The sequence below is a fragment of the Parus major genome, chromosome 7, assembly GCF_001522545.3.
Source record: "Parus major isolate Abel chromosome 7, Parus_major1.1, whole genome shotgun sequence".
Classification (NCBI taxonomy): Eukaryota; Metazoa; Chordata; class Aves; order Passeriformes; family Paridae; genus Parus; species Parus major.
Window position 1 is genome coordinate 23,039,985 of NC_031776.1, and position 20,843 is coordinate 23,060,827.

Consider the following 20,843-nt stretch of genomic DNA (forward strand, 5'->3'; position numbering starts at 1 on the left):
CATTGTAATTCACGTTTGTAGCACAGGAATGCACCAGAAGACAGACTGCACAGTGGTACAGTTGAAATATCTAAACTAAAATACCATAAGCAAACCCTGATGAAAGCAAAGTAGCAGACCATCGAGTTCTGGGGAGGACATAGACCAATTCTTAGTGTCTAAAGCATTTGTTCAGCATGTCTTGATTAATTCAGCCCTTGTTTTCTTCTCCTGTAGAAGGTCCAATTTCAGTTAATGTACCCTTTACTCACAACTATTTCCTGAATAGTTTTGAAATTTGTCTCTGTTTCTATTGCTTTCCCTTTCTGCACACCATTCTCCTTGCCTGTACCTCTCCTCCTCCCCATTTGCAAGGGCATCTGATCAAAAGCTATTTCTGTACCATTTGGGACATGAAGAGTCCAAAACTCAGACTTCCCAAGGTAGACTTTTATTCTCATTGCTGATTGTGATAACTGTGTGGTCCAGTGATGTATCATTTCATCTGCAAATGTCATGTCTAAGGACAGGTCTGAAAACACGCTCCGCCTGTTAAATAGGAAAACAAGAAAAAACCGGGAAAAAAAGAAGATCAGCCTGGGAAAACAAGTCACTCAGAGAGCTCCCCCTTGGCAACATGGCCCATGTGTGTGTTTCTATGTAGAGCAGCTTTTTGCTAAGCCCTGGAGAGACCCAAGACCCATTTGTGTAAACACAGATGGAGAAAGCTGAGATGCCTGGGAAATGGAGTCCTTTCAAATTCAGGTTAATCTTGATGAACTGCTGTTTTGTGGTCTTTGACCAGTAAATTCTGAGTCACAAGCAGGGTGAGACATCACCTTCCTTTTGTGACTGCAAGTCCAGCAATCAACAGTCTCTGTAGCTCAGTCCCCAAGGCCAAAAGTCTTGCAATCTGCTTCAATTTAATTTTTTTTGCTTTTCCTCCCACAACTCCTCCTTCTTAAAGTCACTTATCATTACCTCGGGATTGTTGCCAGATTCTCTTCTGGCATCACTTCTCCCTCTTTTCTGCAATCTTTGCCTATAAGGTACTTTAATCACTTCCCATATCAACTACCGCAAAGCTTTTTTTTATAGCTCTCATAAATACTTACAGGCTTTATGTATATTTCCTCTCCAAACTTCATGGGGTGCTGATCATTGCTTAGCACTGAAGAGATGGAAAGGAGGGCAGCCTGCTTCAGATATCCACATGACCCAGGCATGGCAAATTTTCCTGCAAACCTACAAAATGAGATTGACTCTTGCATTAGAATAAAAAAAGGGTGGTTTGCAGCCTTGGCTCTCTTTTACTTCCCCACTCCCAGATATCTCATTCTGCTTAATGATTGTTCCTTCCCAAGCATAAAGTCATCAGGTTACAGAGAAATCTGGCTTTATTTCTTTTCTTTTTTTTTTTAATAAGTTTTAACACACTGGTGATAATTTTGTTGCACACTAAAGCATTTTTTTTTCTGTAAAGTACTTTCAATCCTCCCAGCAATCAGATGATTTGCCTTCTTTCCTTCAGCCTCCTAAAAGAGGCAATTCCACAGGTCCTGGCATTACAGGTCAGAACCAACCAGAAAGATTTCTTAGTGACCTCTTCTGCAATTTTTCATTCTATATGGGATATAGCTTAAAGTCTCAGGCTAAATTGAAAGGAATTTCTTTTTCTCCTGGTTACAAAAGAAGAACTGTTTTATTAATTTTTTTTTTCCATTTTAGGGCTTTATATTGTCTGTCTGTTGGGTATTTCAGAAGTAATTTTCTTGTCTCAGCATAGTAAACTCACAAGCAAATTCCCATAACACTGGCAATACAAAGCAGTCAGACCAGCCAAGATGTTTGTGCTTCGACATTTCAAATGCACTCTTGACTGCCTTCAAGCAATAATTTTATGGGGTTTTCCTTCCTGAAAAATTGTTCAGTGATGACCTAGAAGTGAAAAGTTCTGTCTCGTTACCATTTACATCCAATTCCACATTAAATTTACTGAAATAGCTGGCTTTGACTAAGCCAAGAGTCAAATATAAGAGTTACAAGGCCCTGATTAAGAAAGCACTTAATCACTTTCTGTGCTTTCAGTTGGACAGATGCTTTCCCCTGTCAAGGACCGTATCAGTAGCTGGGGGAGGATTGGGGAAAAGAGCTTGGCTCAAAGCCTATGAGAATTCACAACCCAGAGATACAGCTGCAGGACCTTACTAAAAGTACTGGTATTCTAGGACTATCAGCTGTCTCTCATTTTGCTCAGGACTTTCCAGGATACTTTCTCAATAAACTGAGTGGCTTGAGTTGCATCTGAAAACAGAAGCCACAGAAAGCCCTGGGAACCATCCCAGGAGCACCTACCTTTCATGGAAAACAGAGAGAGGCCCAGAACAACTTCTGCCTAGATTAGATTGCCCTTACTAAAAATAGGAAGCCCTTTAGTCCTCCATCTCTCTTGATAAAGCTTTATTTTTAAGCATATGTTTTGTTTGACCTTGAGGGTTTTTTTAAAAAAAAATGGAATAAAAGAAAGAAAAAGAGGGAGAAAAAAAAAGTCTCCTTGGTACAATTCCAAGTAACACTGGAGATAAAGATGTGCTGTGGTTATTTAGGATTCAGTGAGTGACAGGTTTTATACAGTCTCACAACGTCCCATTTGCATCATTCAAGTCAATATTTTTTGGCTCCAAAGGAATGTCAAACAACACTTCATCCAGAATGTGTCTAGTTCTGGTCCACAAGGTATCCTTCTTCCTTCCTATGGCTTCTTAAAAAAATTTCCCTGTTTATATAAACCCCCACAACCATAGCAAAGAAAAGACAGCAGCGAGAATGGTCAACACCTTAGGATCATAGTAATTTGATTTACTGACTCTAGCATCATCCCATCAGCTGATAGGCATTACCATACCTTGCAAAAACCTGACAAGTTCTCTCTAATAGTCCAGCCAAAGCAACCCAAAAGGTCAGAGTCTAGGTATCTTCTCTAGTGACAGGAAACAAATCTTCTTCTTAGCCTAAAAAGAAGACTTTTTGGAGTAGAGCACACTGTTAGAGGTGCATACTGGAAACTAATACTGTCATTTGCAAAGTGTGAATTTTATTTCAGATGTGAAGAAGCCTTCTGAGACAAAATTTGTGATAGAGCCTGAAGAAGCTGTTGTGGATAATTTCCATCTAAAAAAAATCATACAAGCAGCACTAGACATACCCAAAAGAGAACAACCCAAGCAGAAAATACTTTTCTAGCTGTGAAAACAACTCCACCTCAGTACTGACAGTTGCTTATTAAACAATGAAAATGTGCACAGGCACAGTGACAGAGGCACAGGATCAACAGGCAAGCGGGATGTGAATGAACCTTGCACGACCTTGTGAAAAACAAGCTCTCTGGTGACTCTGGGGCTGCAGCTAGGGCTGCTTGTCAGGGTGAAGCTGGTGTGAGCCACGCAACCCAATTTGCCTTCCATCCCAGGAGGATGTTAATTTTCCCTCCCCCAACTCTGCTCTCAGTACCAGCTGGGTCCCCACTGCTCCAGGGTGCAGGGAGCCCGTGCAGATGTTTTCATGGACATAGCAAAAGCCCTTTCTCTCTGCCAAGACTCACACTGGGCTTTTCGCAGGAGCAAATGTATCTGTCGCTTCTAAAGCAATGTGGTTTTGGAGCAGCTCTAATTTAATCTGAAGTTGAGAAATAAAATCCTTCTGACCTAGTTGTTGTATTCTCCTTGCTCTAAACAATTCTGACAGTAAAATGGCTATTATTTGCCTCTAAACCTGGAATCTCAACCTGAGGCAATGACTTTCTATAGTAAATTTCACACCTGAATATGGTTTTGAAAGTTATTACTTTTTTTTCCAAACCAGAAATTCACAAACTCTTGTCATTGTTATTAAATATCTCAACTCTCAGACCACTTATAGTTCAAAATACATAATTTCAGATTTCCAGACTTGTTGGCTGAAAGCCTTTTGCCACGTACACTCATCCTGGGGCTTTGAATTTCCAATTCTGGACCACAACCAGTTGAATTTGATAGCCAAACTGAGATTAGGGTGCCGTGCTTTGAGGGGCATATGGGGTCCTTGAAGTGAAAAGTTATTGGAGGTTCTTAGGGATGTTGGAGTTTTTGTAGCCTTGATTAGCACAGCTCTTGTACAAGCCTGTGCATTCTGTCAGCTTTCTGTCAGATCTGTGCCACGTGTAGGATCTTTGAGTGAAATTCATGAGCCTCTGAATGCCTCTTTTTAACTCCAGTGCAAATCACCTTAACAAAGCAATGGCAGGGGTTTTCTGTGCAGAAGGGTTTTCTTAAGGTGAAAGGCTAATACAGCACCTCCCAGAAGGATACCTACTTTCTCATTATTGGCAGTCACCAGTGAATGGTGACGATGGGAAAAGGAGACCAAGTCCATCTACACCCACCTAGAAGCATCAGGTTTTGTTTGGAAAGTGACAATCTTGCTAAGAAATATTGCCAGATAGAGTCAGCAAGTTTTATTTCAGTGTTAAGTTCTAGATTTTGGTGACCAGTCCTCGAAATACACCTTTTGAAACTCTCAGGCAATCATCCTTGCTGAATGCCTGAAGGCTGCGGAAAGTAAAATTTAAAGCAACAAAATCAAATTTTTGCAACCAGGTGCACCATCTTATATTGCATTATACTTGAAGCCCTAGGTACAACCCAGTAAATCTTCATTCTGTTTCTTCAGAATTAAATGTCAATGTGAGATGGTGCATCTGTAAGCTGTATTTTTATTAATAGCTTTTAAAAAGAAGAATGATCCCCACCCCCTTTTTTTTTCAGTTAGAAAATATCTTTCAGAGTCACGTGGAGATTCCCCAACCTCAGAAACCAATTTGCACTTCTGGTCACTTTTATTTTTCCCTTGTCAGTGGTCGTGCTTCTGCTTTCCTTGGTGCAGATTTGTTCAGACCCATCACAGACAGGCCATGTGCAGAGAGCACTACTCCACGATTTCTTGTAGAGAAAGAGCAGAATCAGATCAGCTGTTACATTTGGGGCTGCTGTTATTCATGGAGATGTCAAAATGGGGAAGAGAAGTCACTAAAATTCACCATCACAGGCTTCTACATCATGGTGGTTTATACCAAGCAAGCCTACCAACAGATAGAAGAAGGTTCTTTTAGTGTAGCCTTTTCCACATCCTCTCCTGGGCCACTCCTCAGTATTCCAGCACTGCTAGCTGAAGAGTTTGACTAACAGGGTGGGTCCTCCCTTCTGCCTTATGAATTGCCAGAGAGCAGGAAAGAAAGGGTTAAGCAATATGTCTATGTGCAGAGTTAGGAATACTGTGCAGCCATGTAGAAAACACCTGACTGATAATTTACTGTGTATTTATAGCTCAGAACAGTTATGATAGAAACAACTTCTGTAAAAGCTTTTACTTTAAAGAGAGTCTGCATTTTGCAAACGGCTCATTGAACAGATCATCTTAGCTACTCATTATGGAATGTGCCATCCTTACAAGAAAGGAATTTACTGGGCTTGGCAACAGACTAGTCTAAATGTTCAATCCTCTACAAACCTATTTGCCAAATTATGAGGAAGAGAATTCTGCAGCATCACCTCTATAGCTCATACTTCTTGACTACTGAGAGATCATACCTTTATTTAGTTTCCAAAACCAAGTTACCTCCTTCCATGAGCATCTCTGAGCTACCTGGATTTGTCCAACAGAGCAATGGAAGAATTTGTATCAGTCTTTGACTTGAACCTGAACTTTCCCAAAGATAAGCAGACCTTGGATTATTTTGGGTTTGTTATGAAGAGAGGCCCAATGTGTTCAAGTCTCCATTACAGTTCCTAGAACAATTTTAATCTTGTTTTGTGGGACATTGAAAATACTATTTCACTGTAGCTGTGAAGCAGTGTGAGATCCAGGATTGGAGGTTCTGCCTGTAGGTGTGTGAAGCAAGACAACAAGTCCACAATGAGCACACATTTGGGCCTGAGCTGTTCCTTACAAAGCTGGCACAGGGTAGCAGAGAAAAGGTTCTTTTCTGGTGGTGTCTTCAGGAAAGACCACTCATCATTTGACTACACAAATTTACCTATGCAGCAAGTTCACTGAAAATGCTTTATTGGGTGCAAACAGAAAAAAAACCCAAACCAACCAAACAACAAAAATCAACAGCAGGCAACAACAAAAAACAGGCTAAATTGCTCTGAAGGAGCAGATAGAAATTCGGAAAGTGAATTCTTTGCACTCTTCTAAGAGAAACTGTCATACTTTCCTTTCTGGAACCTTTCCCCTGGCTTTTTGGAGGTGGTGGGAAAATCATCCATCACTTCAGATCCTTCTCTCACTTTAAAAAACCTGTCACTAAAATGAGATTTGTCAAATAGAAACAGGTAGTGAAAAAGATCAAGCCTTTGACTTTGCAAAGGCTGGATACTACAGACAGCTTTACAAGATGCTTCCAACAACGTCTTTCCACTGGTTCCCTCTTATTTCTGCTTTATTTACCAGGATAAAATTTTACTTTTTGCTGTTTTCATTTTTCTTCAGAGAAAAATGCTTCTTTTCAAGGACTGGAAAACCTAGAGGGTTTTTGCCTATCCATTCCTCTTCTGTTTCAGTGGAATGCACTCCTGCAGTAGCCTGGAGGTCCTCAACCCTTCCTCCAGCATGCTTAAAGCATGCATCTGCCTTGCCAAAGAGCCTCTGAAGCACACCCCAGAAATCATCCAACTGCAACAAGGCCAGTTTTATCTCCTTCAGAGCAGAGACAGCACCTGCTCTAAACAAACAGCACCACCTTGCACAATAGAAGGATTATTTGAAAAATTCTTGACCTCTTGCACCTAGGTTTTTAGTCCAGATGTTAATCTAAATATACACAAGGTAGAGACAAATGCTTTAGAAACTGACATATATACATCAAAAAAATGTCAAGTTGACTGCTTATAGCTAGTTTGCTCTTGAAGAGCCATGGGATAGAGAGAAGGGAAAGTAGCTTGGTAGTGTTCCCCCTCTACACCACTGATGTGGAGGCACCAGGTGATGGTCACTCCTGGACAGCAAGAACTGGTCACTTCTCCCCATTCCTAGCTATAAAGAGCTCAGATCTGTGGAGATATAAAGGCAGTTGGTCATGAACTTGGTAAGCACAGCCATGGTGTGCCTCACTCCACATCTTCTGAGTTCTCCAGTTCCAGCACTGCAAGTACACCTGGATTTGAAAAATGTTTAAGATGCCCAAAACCACAGAAAGGGACAAACTTTGAAGAGACGAGCCTGCTGCAGCCCTGGCTGCTTGGCTCTCTGCCTTTGGGGAGCCACAGGTGTGCTTACAATTCAAACCAAAACAGGCTTCCTTCCATCCATGCTGTAGTGTGGGGGATGCTGTGTTGTATATTCTTTGCTAATATCCCAACCAGAGCTGGGAAAAGAGAGAAGCACAGAGAAGGTGAGAAAATGAACTGAAACTCCAATTTCATTGCTGCAAAGGAAAGCAAATGAGATTAAATTCTAAACCTGGAAATATGTTTACACTTCTTTTAATTCAAAACACTCTGTGATTCACAGAGTGCCTGCTGGGTACCCCTGGAGACAGGTTTTTGCGTACCGCTGCTCACTGGTGAACTTTATTGTACCATCTTGTTGAACCTGTTCCTAAAAATGTGCACCTGTGCAAGAAGTTGGTATTCAACTGCCTAGTAAAGGTGAAAAAAAAACAACTGTCAGGCAATTATTGAAGCTCAAGGGCAAGATTAATTTTTCAGACCAAGCTTTAAAGCGCTCTTGGAAAGTGGCAGTTGTGACACCAAAAACCAGTCACCCAAGAGAGATGCCTAAGGGTGGCATTCAGGGGGCCATCTGGCCTGTATCTGGTCTGCATCAAGCCTCAGCAACTGTGACATTGCAGGAGGATACTTTGGAAAGAGTTAAGTGAGGCAGGAAATGTGGAAGATTTAGGGTGGGAAAAGAATTACAAAAAGATTAATTGCAAGTTCTCCCCATGCTTTGGACCCAGACCAACTGTTTGCTTCTTCCTCAGTACACTTGGTCCAGAATCTGGGGCAAAAAAAATGTGTGTTCATGTCTTTGTGGATGACCTTTCACTGTTCCAGGCTACAGTGACTCCTTATTGGCAGTCTGAACTAAGTTTTGGCTCTATTATTACTCGCCTCCTTGCAAAACTTGATGTCGCCTAAAGTCTTTGGCAGAAGATATGAAAGATACTTCACAAAATAAAGCAGGAGGGGGTTCCCACTGCTACTAGAGAGAGATTCTTGCTAGCTCAGCATTTGCTTTTGTAATGTGCTTTACATAAGGTATGTTACTCTTCTGGCAACACCTCCAGACCTAAATTTTCTCCTTTGTGCTCGTGTGGATCTGGGGTAAGGGTTCCTCAGGGAAAGGTTCTCACACTTTCTTGCAGAATAACTGCTTCCATATCATATCCCCGTGTATATTTTTGGGCTCATCCCTGAGTAAGCCTGTACTTTCAAATTTAAGAACCTGTCCTGCACGGGTGTCACCTGAAATTATCTTTTCTCCATGCTGTTGCTGAATTATTCCATTGAACCATGACTCTGATTGTTGATGCACTTGTTCAAGGTGCTTTTGTACTTTTTTTTACAGTACAAAGAGAAAGACATTAAATGTGTGAGTGTGAGCCGTCACCTCCTGTGGGGCAGGGATGCTTGGCACATAGGTCTCAGACTGTGCTAAAGCATAGGGGTATTCATCACCCCTGAAATTATTCATCATAACTGAAGCGCAAACAGAGGGCCCCAACATGTGAATACTTCAAAAGGATAACCAAAACATTGATCTTTGTTACCTTTTCTGAAGGAAAGTTTTGTGCTTAAAAAGCAGCACTGGGAGTAAGATTTTAAGGTACTGATTTTTGTCTTACACCTGACTTCCAGTCTTTGAGATATCACACTACATTTCCCCTGAATCTATAAAAAATGGCAATACCTATAGGTACACTGATTTAACCCAGATCATCAGTCTTCTTTACATCACCAGCCAGCACCTGTCACAAGAATTTCTTAAATTTAGTCCAAACATTTGGATTAGGCCAGCTGTTCCAGATGTTAAAACCACTGGGTGCTCTAGGAAGAAAACACAACTTAAAAGTTCGTCTGGAGCTCTGTGATAGCAGTGAGCAGATGAAGTGGGCTATGAAATAAAGACTCTACTTGAGACCTATCCTTCATGCCAAAAAGGCAAAACTCCTTCTGAGGTGCTGCCAGTGGAAATTAGAGAAAAACTGCCATCATTTGTTTCAAGTTTTGGAATTGCTGCAACCCTAAGCAAAGATTTCCCATTTGCCACTTTCTTTTTTTCTTTCCAGTTCCTTGATCTTTTCTTTCTCTACAGCCAAGGATCAACCTCCTTGTCTCATAGTGTCAAGTTCCCATATATTTCCCTATCAAAATCCTTCTGGGACTAGCACAAGCTCTGTGGTATTGGCACAAACCAGTGGCATACTCCCAGCAGAGCCCAAAACAGACAATAAAATGCCAGGGTACAACATAAATCCTTCCACTCCTCAAGCAGACTTCACTTCTGATCTTCTCTGAGCTCGTTGTCATTTGCTGTCCAATTTTTTTAATGGAATCTGAGGTCAGGAACTGCATTGTGTCTTTTGGATCATATTACACATGCTTAACTAATTCTAATAAAACCCAGTAACCTAGTTAATTTAGCAGCCCTGAGCTCTATGGGCATGAGGGCAGTAGAAGATCCCATTTTCTGTTTTATTCGGCAACACAATGCAACAAATATTTTTAACACTCTACCAAGTTTTTACCTTTTTTTAATTATGAAGTGGGGCAATTTAAAGCTTTGTTTGTTTCAGAGTTATACAGTTTCATTAGGTATGTACTGGACAGAATATGAATGGTTGGTACATTCACAGACAGATCATTGACTTGGGTCACCAAGTTCCTCAAGTTTATAAACAGTGTCTCTGTAGTAATCTAACGACTGGTCTTATGTCACAATCTTGGACAACTGGAGGCCACCACAACTGGGCAATGTACACCACCATTTACACCACAGCCTATCTCCCACCTGCTCAAATGTACTGTCCCAAATTGATCCAGGACCACACCCAGGCACGTGGTGGGTGTTACGGGTGCCTTCTGCTGTGCATCCTCTGTCGTGGGCAGGAGCTGATGGCTGGTGAGCTGACGTACCCTGAAAGCCTTGGACACACATTGCTCAGCAGTCTTTGATGACCTATATCACAGCATTTATGGCATCAAGCTGCTCAACACCTGTTTTGACACAAGCCAGCAAGTAAAGCCCTGCTTTTCAAGTAATGCCACTGAATGGAGAAAGGATCCACACCTGGTCAGGTTGTAGGGATTTCAGATCTCCAGCATCTAGTGCTGATTCAAAAACTCTTCCTACAATACCCCTTTTTGCCCCATGTCCAATTAATGTTTCTGGTTACCTTTCTTGACTAACCCTTCCTATGATCACAGAACTCCATATGGAAGAGCTAGTGGGTAGAAATTATCGTCTTCCCTGAAGGTTTCTAATGGTGGCTTTCAAGAGACTTTTCAAATCTCGCACTTAAATGATCCAAGTCCCTCACAAATATCTTGGAACTGTTTTCACCATTTTCTTGCCCACACAAAATCAAGCAGGAAAGGCTTTGAAACCAGTTGATGAAGTGAAAAAACCCACAGGTTTTCGGATTTCATTGCTAGACTGTATCTGTTTTGAAGTTCTTTTCTCAGGTATGATAATATTGCATGTCCTTGATCATACAAATAAAGCTTTTAAAGAGTCTTTGCAGAAAAGACCTGGACTGCATGAGATACAGATGAATCTGTGATACCCAAGATGCATTTTGTTGTGTGGAAAGGAGATTTGTAGTGCCTGCCTCCACTTTTTCAGAACAGCAAAGGAAAATGCTGTCTTTTTTGCTACTGGTAAACTGCCTCAAAATGGGATCCTTAGGACTAAATTAGAAGGACCTTTCCCTCACTTTGCCTGATCTGCACTTTGGCAGGAAAAATGACATGAGATTTCTAAGCAATCTGCATCAAATTCTCCATGGGATTCAGTGCATTTGGGGTGGCATTCTTTGGATTATTTCGTTCTGTACCTTGCCAACCCCTCTCTCTGCTGGAAAAAAAGTCTGTAAAAGCTACTGCTTCTTTACCTTCGAGCCAAGTCTTGAAGTGCTAAAGTACAACTCCTAGTAACATGGATTACAATAAAATCTGGGTTTCTTTGGTTCACTTTCACTGCTAGTTTATAGCACAAATGACCCAAAAGGTTGTTTTGCAATATTAAAGAGGACCAAGTGTCCTGTAAACGTTTTAATACCATGTGAAATTTGAAAGACTTAACAGCAGAGGCTTAGTAGTAGTGTCTCACAATGCGTGGGCATTTAATGAGTTGCATTTTATGAGTCTGTTTTTCTTGTGGGCAATAAAAGGATATATGAAAGGGTCAAAGTTAGGAGACTCTAGGACAATGTGTCTTGCCAGGGTTGCATACAACCTACCTAGCAGTTTCCCAAGGGAAGGATGGCTTAGATCTGCAGGAATGGAATACCATGGAATATTCTGTGTGATTTTTAAAGGTCTTCAAATAAAAGAGAGTACTGTAGACCTTCTTTTGTGAAATGGAGGTGAAGAGGAAGCAGAGACAGACATTGGCAGGCATCTGCAACCTGTACAGTTCAGTGCACAAGTGTAATCCCCAGGCAGGCTGCAAGAACCAGGCTCTACTGATGAGGTCCACACTCCTTTCGTCTCATGACTTTTGTTTTCCACTTTTTTCCCATCAGCGGTAAACATGTGACATGAGATCAAAACTTGTATAGTTACTCCCCAGGCTGTCACATGAACTTCTAATTAGCTAATTTTTGGCTGTTATTAGCATTGTTGCAGTTATCACAGAGATATCTCTGTGATTCTGGAGGTTCTGGAGGTTCTGGAGACCTTATCTATGGGCAGCTGAAGTAGAAGTGTCCCAGAAATCCCAGATAGGCAGGTGGTTTCCTAAGTCAGTTTCCATCAGTCCTTACTGAAGGCAAATTCCTAAAAAATCCATTTGCTTTGCACCTATGAATTCTAACCCAAAGCTTTCTCAATACCAAATTTCCTCAGGAAGATGTTTCCAAAGTGTATTTGGGAGAACACAACGCAGATTGTGAAAAACAACATACTATTTCTGTACCTCTTGCCTTTTAAATATACTTGTGTAATACCTGAGAAGCTTTTTGATCCCCTTTTGTTGTCCTTCAGTTTTGGAAAGGGGAAAGCTCTCTTTGTGTATACAAACATTTTGTCTATTTTTAAGTTAATCTAATGTGCTTTCTTTTGTTATTAAAACCAAAACACTTAGAAATACCTGGAATGTGGAGCTATGACAAGCCATGCAAAAGGCATGGATTGTCATTCCAGACACCCTTCTCCTCCTGTCAGTCAGTGCCCCACGCCTTTTGCACAGCCACATACTGCAATGTGCACGCTATCGCCATCCGCGGTGTCTTTAAACATGCACTGAATAAACATCATGACAGCATTAGGCTTATTGACTGCCGACTCTTGGCAGCAGCCCCATGGCTTGTGGGGAGTGGAGAATGTGTAGCTGGATTGGAGCAGTGGCCCTTGGCTCTTGAGGGACCAGCCCTCACCACTGCTGACCCTGGCTGCGCCTTGCCGAGCAGCAGATGCTCCGCGAGTGCCTCCCAGCCACCAGCGGGTGGGCGATGACTAACTGGGACATCTCCCTTTTTCCAGGACCAGCCCCTCCTCGCCGGTGACGAGCCCACTGCGCTGGGGCTGCTGCCCCCGGCGTTCCCTGCCTCTCCGGCTGAAAGCAGCTGGACTTTGCCAAACCCCAGATTCATGTGGTTTGGCACCCTCTGTTCATCAGGAGCAGGAGCCCCATCCAACACATACTGCTGTATACAAGTCAAGCGGCAGCCACAGCGAGGACTGGGACAGGAGCTGGCCCACAAGCTCCTCTTTAAGCTTTAGGAGGTGGGTTAGTAGCCGCAGGGACAGGGTGACGGGAATGCAGTGTGCTGGGAGAAACAAGCCAAGCATTCGCCTGAAAAGGAAGGGAGACAGCGGGAGTTTTACAAGCTGTGAGGGAGGTAGGGAAGAGGCCAATAGAACAACTATGATGTATTTTAAATACTCATTTCTACCAAAATATGTCACCTCCCCCTTTCCCTGTTTGCAGCCTTTGTTTTAAAGGCTGGAATGATAACCTCTGTGCCTGCTACTAAAGAAGACAGTGACCAGCTTTTTCTTCAGCCCTCAGCATGACCCGTAAGCAAGTGTGCATGGGAACAGAGCAAGAGGGCTGGGAGAGGACAGACAGCTGCCTGAATTGTCCTTCTGAGCCACTCCTGCCAGGATGTGGTGCAACATCTTATTTTTCTTTCATTGCTGCCATCTATTACAGGAAATCTGTTCATTAAATGTCTTCAGTGAAGCCTAAGGATGCAAGGGATGGTAATACCGAGCAGGGGTCTGTCCCCATGGATTGAGCCACAACATTGGCTCAGCAGCTTCCAGGGATCCTTCAGCCCTTTTGAGAACCACAAACCCTGCAAACACCATGTGGTGGAGGCTGGGGTGGGGAAGTGTCAGCGCCGAGGGAAGGAGGTAGGGTTGGGAAGAAGTGAGTTGCAGCATTCACACACCCCTAGAAGCTGGAGCTTTCTCAGCAGCAAAAAGAGTCAGCTTCTGCCTCCACCCCAGCCCAGCAAGGCTGTGGGAAGCACAGCCAGCTTGTTTCCTGTAAACAGGCTCTTTTTCCCAAAGCCATGGCAGTAAGACAAGCCACTGAAACACAAGTGTGTCCAAGATTGGGACAGGTGCCACTGCTGGTGAGGGGTTGAAAGGCTGCACTTCTCTCCATCCTTCTCCAGCATCCTTCTTTTCCCATGTTGTCACCCACTTTGCCCTGCACATTAGCTGTTCTCCTTTCTTTTCCCTTCCCACATGCATCCTTCCCAGTTCTCATCACGGGAGGGATCTCTGCAGCTGGAACTTTATGGTAAAATCAGAGTCTGCTCCCAGCTGACATTCAGGACCTCTGTGTTACGATAGCTAAACCTGAGTTAGTCTTTTCTTAGTCCCTCTCCATTTTTGGAATGAGGTGGAGGGTTATGTGGCTGTACATATTTCATGCCATGCTAAAACTTGGCAGATAAATTTGCTTCTGAGGAATATTTTTAAGAAGGAGCAAACATAGAATTACCAGGGCCAAGCAAACCCTCCTGCCCATGCACATTCTCTTTAGCTTTTCCCAGCTTTAGTCTGACAGTGTGCTCAAGCTGTGTCATTGGAGGAAAGAAGAGATGATGCCAAAGTCATGGTAATGATCCCTCTAGTCCCATATGCAGCTCCCAGCTCGGTATCAGTGAGTGATTTGGGACCACTAGCTGATATCAGTTCCTATGATTTTTCACACCTTCTTAAGTCAATCTCAGCTGAAAACATGAACCAGGTGAATTTGCCTTAGATACTAGCCATGACCCACAGCTCAGGCATTTCTGTTTCAAAGGACATGCAGGTTCTCAATTCCTGTGATAGCTGCTGTTTTCCTTAAATCCTCAGCCCCTGACCCCCTCAATGTTAGCAGATAGTCTCTGGATTTTTTTTTCATTATAAACTAGGCATACACACAAACATCAGAACTCTTGTTAAAAGCCTGATGACGTGAACAAAAAGGATTCAAATATCAAAGTGCCAGCAAACATATCTTGTATAAGCTCATTTCCGAAATGTTTCTTTTTCTGTTGTATCTTGTGATTTTTTTTCTTGCCTGTCTCATGGCAATTAATCACTTACTACTTGGCAACATTAGGAAGATGATGAGCTGGCAGGAATACTGGTGAATTCCCCAGTAGAATGACATAGAGCCTTTGTTTCCCACCAAAACCTAAACTGGGGATATGTGGTAACATTACATCCTGTAACTTTGCAATACTGAACAAGGTGTTTGAAGCCAGCCAATGTCAGGGTGTAAGAAAAAATAAAACAGGCTCATCCTCTAGTCTGCCTGCAAGGCATTCACGGATTATTGAATTTTTACCTTGTTCTGTACATACATGGTTGGTAAAATAGAGGCAGGTCTTCCTTTCTTGCTTAGAAACCAGAATATAGGTGGGAAATAACCACACAGACAAAAAAAAAAAAAAAAAAAACCCCCAAAAAAAAAAAAAAACCCAAAACACAACAAAAAAAAAAAAAAAAAAAAACTCAACCAACCATACAGAATATGTGTTTGTTGTATTGATTAAAACTATTTTTTTTTTTTTTTCTGGTGAATCTAAATTCTGCTCTTGGATGTCAGTAGCTAGCAATTTTTGAATGATGTTTTCTCTCTCTGGACTAACTGGGCTTCCAAACTCATGAAGAGGTATGTGTCATCTCCCAGGTCCCTGGGTCCATACTTTCCTTCTCTGGCCAAAAAGTCCCCTAATTTCCATTGCTTAGGAGAATTAAGCAGTACGTCACCATGGCAATGCAGAGTTGTACCTGTTTTTAAAATACATAAGCACTTAATACTAAACCTTTCCAAGTCAAAGCTTGTCATGATATCCTCAGCTCTCTCCCTTGTTGACAGATACTGGGTGTGAAATACATTTCAATATGACTTGAGCACCAAAAATAATTATCAGAACATGGTCAAAAGGCCCTCCTGGGGGCAAACTGAGTAGTGATCAGTGAGGAGCAACCAAGACACACCCAGGCTCAGAAGAGGCCAAGAAACCCAGCCCTTAGATGTGGGTGACTCACTGCAAGGTAAAGTTATTTTAAGATCAAGCCTGAAACCATTAGAGGTGGAAAATGCAACCTTGAAAAATGAAGTCAGTGGGAAAATCCAAATGTCCACAGTCTGTTGTCAGAGGCTGATGACCAATAGGGTGCTAAGTCTTCCCTGAGAGCAGCAGATCACCACTCCTGGAAAGCAAACAGCAAGGAAAGAGATACAGAAACATCTGGAAGACTTCATAAAACACCCCAAGTAAAATAAAAGCCACCTCTTGCTCTAATTGAGGAAAGAGTATAAACAGGCTGAGTTTCTTCCCCATCCTGTACCATCCTTTCCTATGCCATCCTTTCCTTTAGAAGGACCACTTGAGCAAGTTAATTCCTTCTTTCCTATTTTATCATCTGGCATGGATCTGGGGCCTTCCCTTAGCAGAGCTTTGTTTGAGAGGATGTCTCATATCCAGTGCCTTGGAGGTCCTCCAGGTAGCTCTTTGCTTTGCCTTTCATCAGGGACTACACAGAATACCACAGTTTAATCTGGGTCAGCACTGAACACATTAAACTGTGAGTGTCCCTTAATATGTTTTCTTCCAATTAAAAAATTGGGGCTTACTGCTTGTGAGGATTTCAGGGCTTTCACTGAACAAAGAATTCAGCATCCTAACATATATTTCTTCAAGACTATATTTACTTCATACTCATCTAGAATGTCAGGCTGCTGTATTGCCTGCTCCTGTGGAATTTTGTGAAGTTAATGATGATGATTTTTTGCTGGTGGTTGTTTTTGAGGTTCTTTTTTCCTGTATTCCTAAGAGCAGATGACACTTTGCAGGAAGGATGACAATTTTGTTTGTTTGTTTTATTCTTTTATTTTAATTTTGAACGCCACAGTCCACTACTGGAAATTCTGGATGCTAAAATAACTCTCCCTATGCTCTCACACTATGAATCCAAAACCAAAACCCATGACTGGGAAAACTCCAGATGTGATATGGGCCTCTGAGACTGAAAATAAGCAGTCAAAGTGTTGACTGGAAAAAGCCCTCCTCCCGCCTTGCATCCCTGAGTCACTAAGCCAGATGGGCTGGCTTAATGTACAGAAGCTGCTGATTATCAAACCAGTGCTGTCAAGGTGGGCTGTTGAGAAGGAGGACAAAGTCTGTTTGTGTGCTGCCTTTTTAAGTATTTGGAGTTCCTTTCATACCTGTGCTGCTTTCTGCCATGAGATAGAGCAGAACCCTTTTGAAGATGCTCTACAGCCAGCTAACACATAATGAAAATTGTTACCAGCTCTGCAGCAGTACTGTATAAACTAATCTCATAAACAAATAACTCAAACTCATCCCCACACCACCACTGAAAAGCACTGCAAAGTAACCTCCATCACTCTTTCTGTCCCTCTGAAATGCAATCAAGAACACCATGAGGGCTGTAATGTACAGGCCGTGAGAAAACCCGTGTCTGGACCATTACAATTAAAATCCTGAATAAGAGCTGAAAGACTTGGCCTTTGAAAGGCATACTGGCTCTGGTTTGGAATGGCTTCATCTCTAAATAAGAATTGTCCGTGCCTGGCAGTATGTACAAATATACTGTTCTGACTCAGGAGGCAGGAAAATAGCAGGAAATTACTGTTTGAAAATTGGACCATAAATTCAGATATGGCTGTTCTGATCCTGGCATGATTTGTTACAAGTAAATCAATGTATTTTTGGCAGAGATCATGAAGCAAACAAACAAAAAGAAAGAGCAAGAGGGAGAGAAAAGTAGAGAGTAGAAATAAGAGTTTTATAGAGAAAACTAAAAAGGGAAATGCCAGTTTGTGTTAACTGCATCACAGACATCCAGTCACTGGTACTCCAGCCTATTGACGAAGGCATATGCCTTCGGGCATATTCAGCACAGTCAGGTGGAAGGAGCTTGGCACAGAGGCTCTAGAGACTTGAATCCTGGTTCTGCATCTGGTCAGAAATGCCATTTTGCAGCTGTCCCTGCCCTTGGCATTTTTCCTACCTTACCTCTACTTGAAGGGCAGTATCTGGGGCAATCTGGGGAAAGGAACAAAGCTACCTCCAGGACCAGAAAGCTGTACATGAAGAAGAGGCTGTGCCTCTGATGCTGTGGCTCAGGGAAGCAATGCCTGATGCCAAGCACAGGGGTGCAAAGGCTTACAACAGGGAGTGAGTCACTGGGACATGGAAAAGGGGTCAGGAGCCGAGCAGCAGGCCTAGGATTCATGTGTGCACGGGCAACCAGGTGTGAAGCATCTGTAACTGAGGGCCTGGTGCCACAACCAAAAACAGGCAAATCCCAGTACCAGAGGAATAAGGGTATCTAGACTAAACAGTGCCAGAGGTGCACTGCTCTGCTCACTCTGCTCCCGTTCTAAAGCCCCCCTCATCAGCTCACCAGTTGTATCTCAACAGGAAACAACCCTGTGGCAGGTCAGTACGGTGCGGGTATGTTATGACAGCTGGAGAGGAACTTCCTGAAAGCTCCATTTTGCTGGATGTAACTGGAAAGGCTGAGATTAGGAAATCCCCATTTATAGTCCCTGCATCTCCATGCTGAATACCACAACAGGAAAGCAAAGTGCCACTTAAGAAAATGTCCCAGATCTGGGAGGGGACTTGGCAGAGTAAATGTTTCTGAAGATCAGATTCCAGAAATCTGTTTAAAGTCCTAGAAGAAATATCCAGTTCTGCTGATGTGCATCATGAAAAAGTACCTTGTGTCACCCAGAGGGGTGGGGAACACAAAGGAAAAGCCTAGAATATGATTCATTTGGCACTCTCCTCATTTCCTCTGTTGGAGCCCCACTAAAACCTGTGCAGCAGGCAGTGCTCTATGCCTGCCTCTGGTCCCGTCACAACTGACCTCCAGGAGCAGTGCACTTCCTGGCCTGCTGCAACACAGCCTGCAGGGGAAGATGATGGAGCTGCCCTGATCCACAGCAAGGAAATACCTAGACCACCTAGGTCTAGGTATATTGCTCAAAAGTGCAATTCAGAGTCCACTTTCTAAGAAATGCATTACAAAGAAAAGAAACAGGAAAATTGCTGGGGAAATCAAGGTAGGCAGAATAATATTTTCTCTCTTTTTATTTAATGAAGATACTGGGCTTAGATTGTGAAAGCAGAACATTTCTAGCAGCCACATGCAGATAGGTCTTTGCTTTTCTGTACTCTCTGCTTACCAATGCAGTCCCATGTAGCTATTTGTAGAAAAAGCCTGAAAATCCAAATAAGACCCATAGAAAGAGACTTAGATTGCCTTTAGGGATTTAGGCCTGCGTCATGCAAATAGCACCAAATGAGCAATAATATTTGTAACACAAGCATTTTTAAGGCAACAGCCAAGAATTACGGCAGTGGAAAGAGCTTCACAATCCTATTGTAGAAAGAAGGAAATCATTTTACCCTCTTAGAGAACCTGCCTTTCCTCATTGATGGTCACGTCATACCCATCTTAAATAGACCCAGCAATGCTAGAGGAAAATAAGGAAAGAACATAGCATCAGAGCTGAGGTCAACATCTGGATGGACTTAGGCTTCACAAAAGAATTCACTGACTCATTGGCACATGTGAGGACTGTCATCTCCTCTGCAGCATTTATCTTTAATCATGAGGACCCATTGGAGTAGAGCTTGGCTTTCAGGAATATTAATGGAGTAATAATGCTATGAAAGTGAAAAAAAACAAGGCAAGAAAATGAGTGGTTCCGAAAAACATCAGTATTACTCCCTCCCTACACACACAACACATACTTAAACACACAGGGATGGAGCAGCCAAAAGATCAAAACTTAAAACTAACAGCCACCTACTGGGTGTTTGAACAGGAATGAGACAGGAGCCCCATCTGTGCTCTGACCCTGCCTGACCCTCAGGGACTCCACCAGTGGTGCAAAAGGTTTGTGGAGTGGCTGATGCCTTCCTTCCCTGTGACCTTGGTGGGGCATAGCATGAGCTGTCCTGACAGGATATCCGAATGAGCATGTTCCCACTGCTCCCAGGCAGTGGTGTCCAACCCAAGGAGAGGGAAGGAAGGAGAAATAAGAGTGAGAGATGATGGGCAGGGCTTTCCGGTTGTGATTGTCTGGAAGAGCATGGGCCATGGTGTCACTTCTGGACAAAATGTGGCTTGAATGAGTTGCAGTGGGCACAATGCCTTCCCTCACACACCCGGCACACCCCTCTCCTGCCTCATCAGAGAAGACCCACAGCTAACCCAGAGCAGCAGCTTTCAGATCCGTGCCAAGGCAAGTGGCTAGCGTGGCACTAACCTGGGCCACATCCTTGCCTTGTCGCTCCTTGGAGACCTTTGAATATGAAGCCCCACTGGCCAAGGATGCAGAGAAAGGACTCAGAGCTGATGGGCCACCACATGTGCCTGGGCCCACAGTCCTGCTCTTCTGCAGGTTATGAGTGAACTTCTGAACCTCCTGAGGTTGATAGATCACAGGTGACAAGAGGAAGTGATAGGGAATTCACTTGCTCATGACTCCTCAGTTGCTGTTAGTTAAACAAGTGTTTTATTAAGTTCACTCCTTGTGACCAGGAGAATTTGGAAATGCCTGGCGTGATTGTTGTATTTCAGTGACCTCATGATTCACAAGGTCCCGGACTGTATTCCTCACAGAGCTAAGGAATTTCTATTGGCAGTTCCTGTGAAGCAGAGAGGATGAGATCTGCTCATGTATCCCCTGTTCCATGTGGAGAAGGCCTGAATAGAGGAGGAAATTTAGATTTTTACTTGATTTTGAGTAATCAGTTCCACCATCCTCTTCTGGCATCCTGCATCCCCCAGCAGTGGTTTCAATTTATGGAGAAGGTAAATTACTAGCTTGCTCCAATCTTTCTAGTCTGTTCCAATCTATCACCACCCTCCTCCAATCATATGTTGTTAGATGAACTTGACGGTCATTCTCTCAGCAGCAAAAGATGGCCTTTCCTGGATAATGACAATTAAAGGCATGTATACTATTCACAGTAATCAGCTGAGCAATGGATTAACAGCTGATGATTTTCAGAGATTTACAAGGCAGTTTTACAGACTAAGGTTGAACTGCTACTCTAAGACAAACCTTAACCATTTACTTTCCTTGTTCTAATAAATCCTTCTAGT

The 20,843-nt window shown here is 42.8% G+C and overlaps 1 long non-coding RNA gene across 1 annotated transcript; it reads right to left on the reverse strand.

The window, feature by feature from the left end:
- Positions 1–408: 408 nt before the first annotated feature.
- On the reverse strand, positions 409–20,149 carry LOC107207324. Its single transcript, XR_001522695.2, has 3 exons — positions 20,002–20,149; positions 1,095–1,224; positions 409–528 (listed from the first exon to the last, which is right to left on the reverse strand). It is a non-coding gene; the product is annotated as an uncharacterized LOC107207324 (long non-coding RNA).
- Positions 20,150–20,843: the final 694 nt, after the last annotated feature.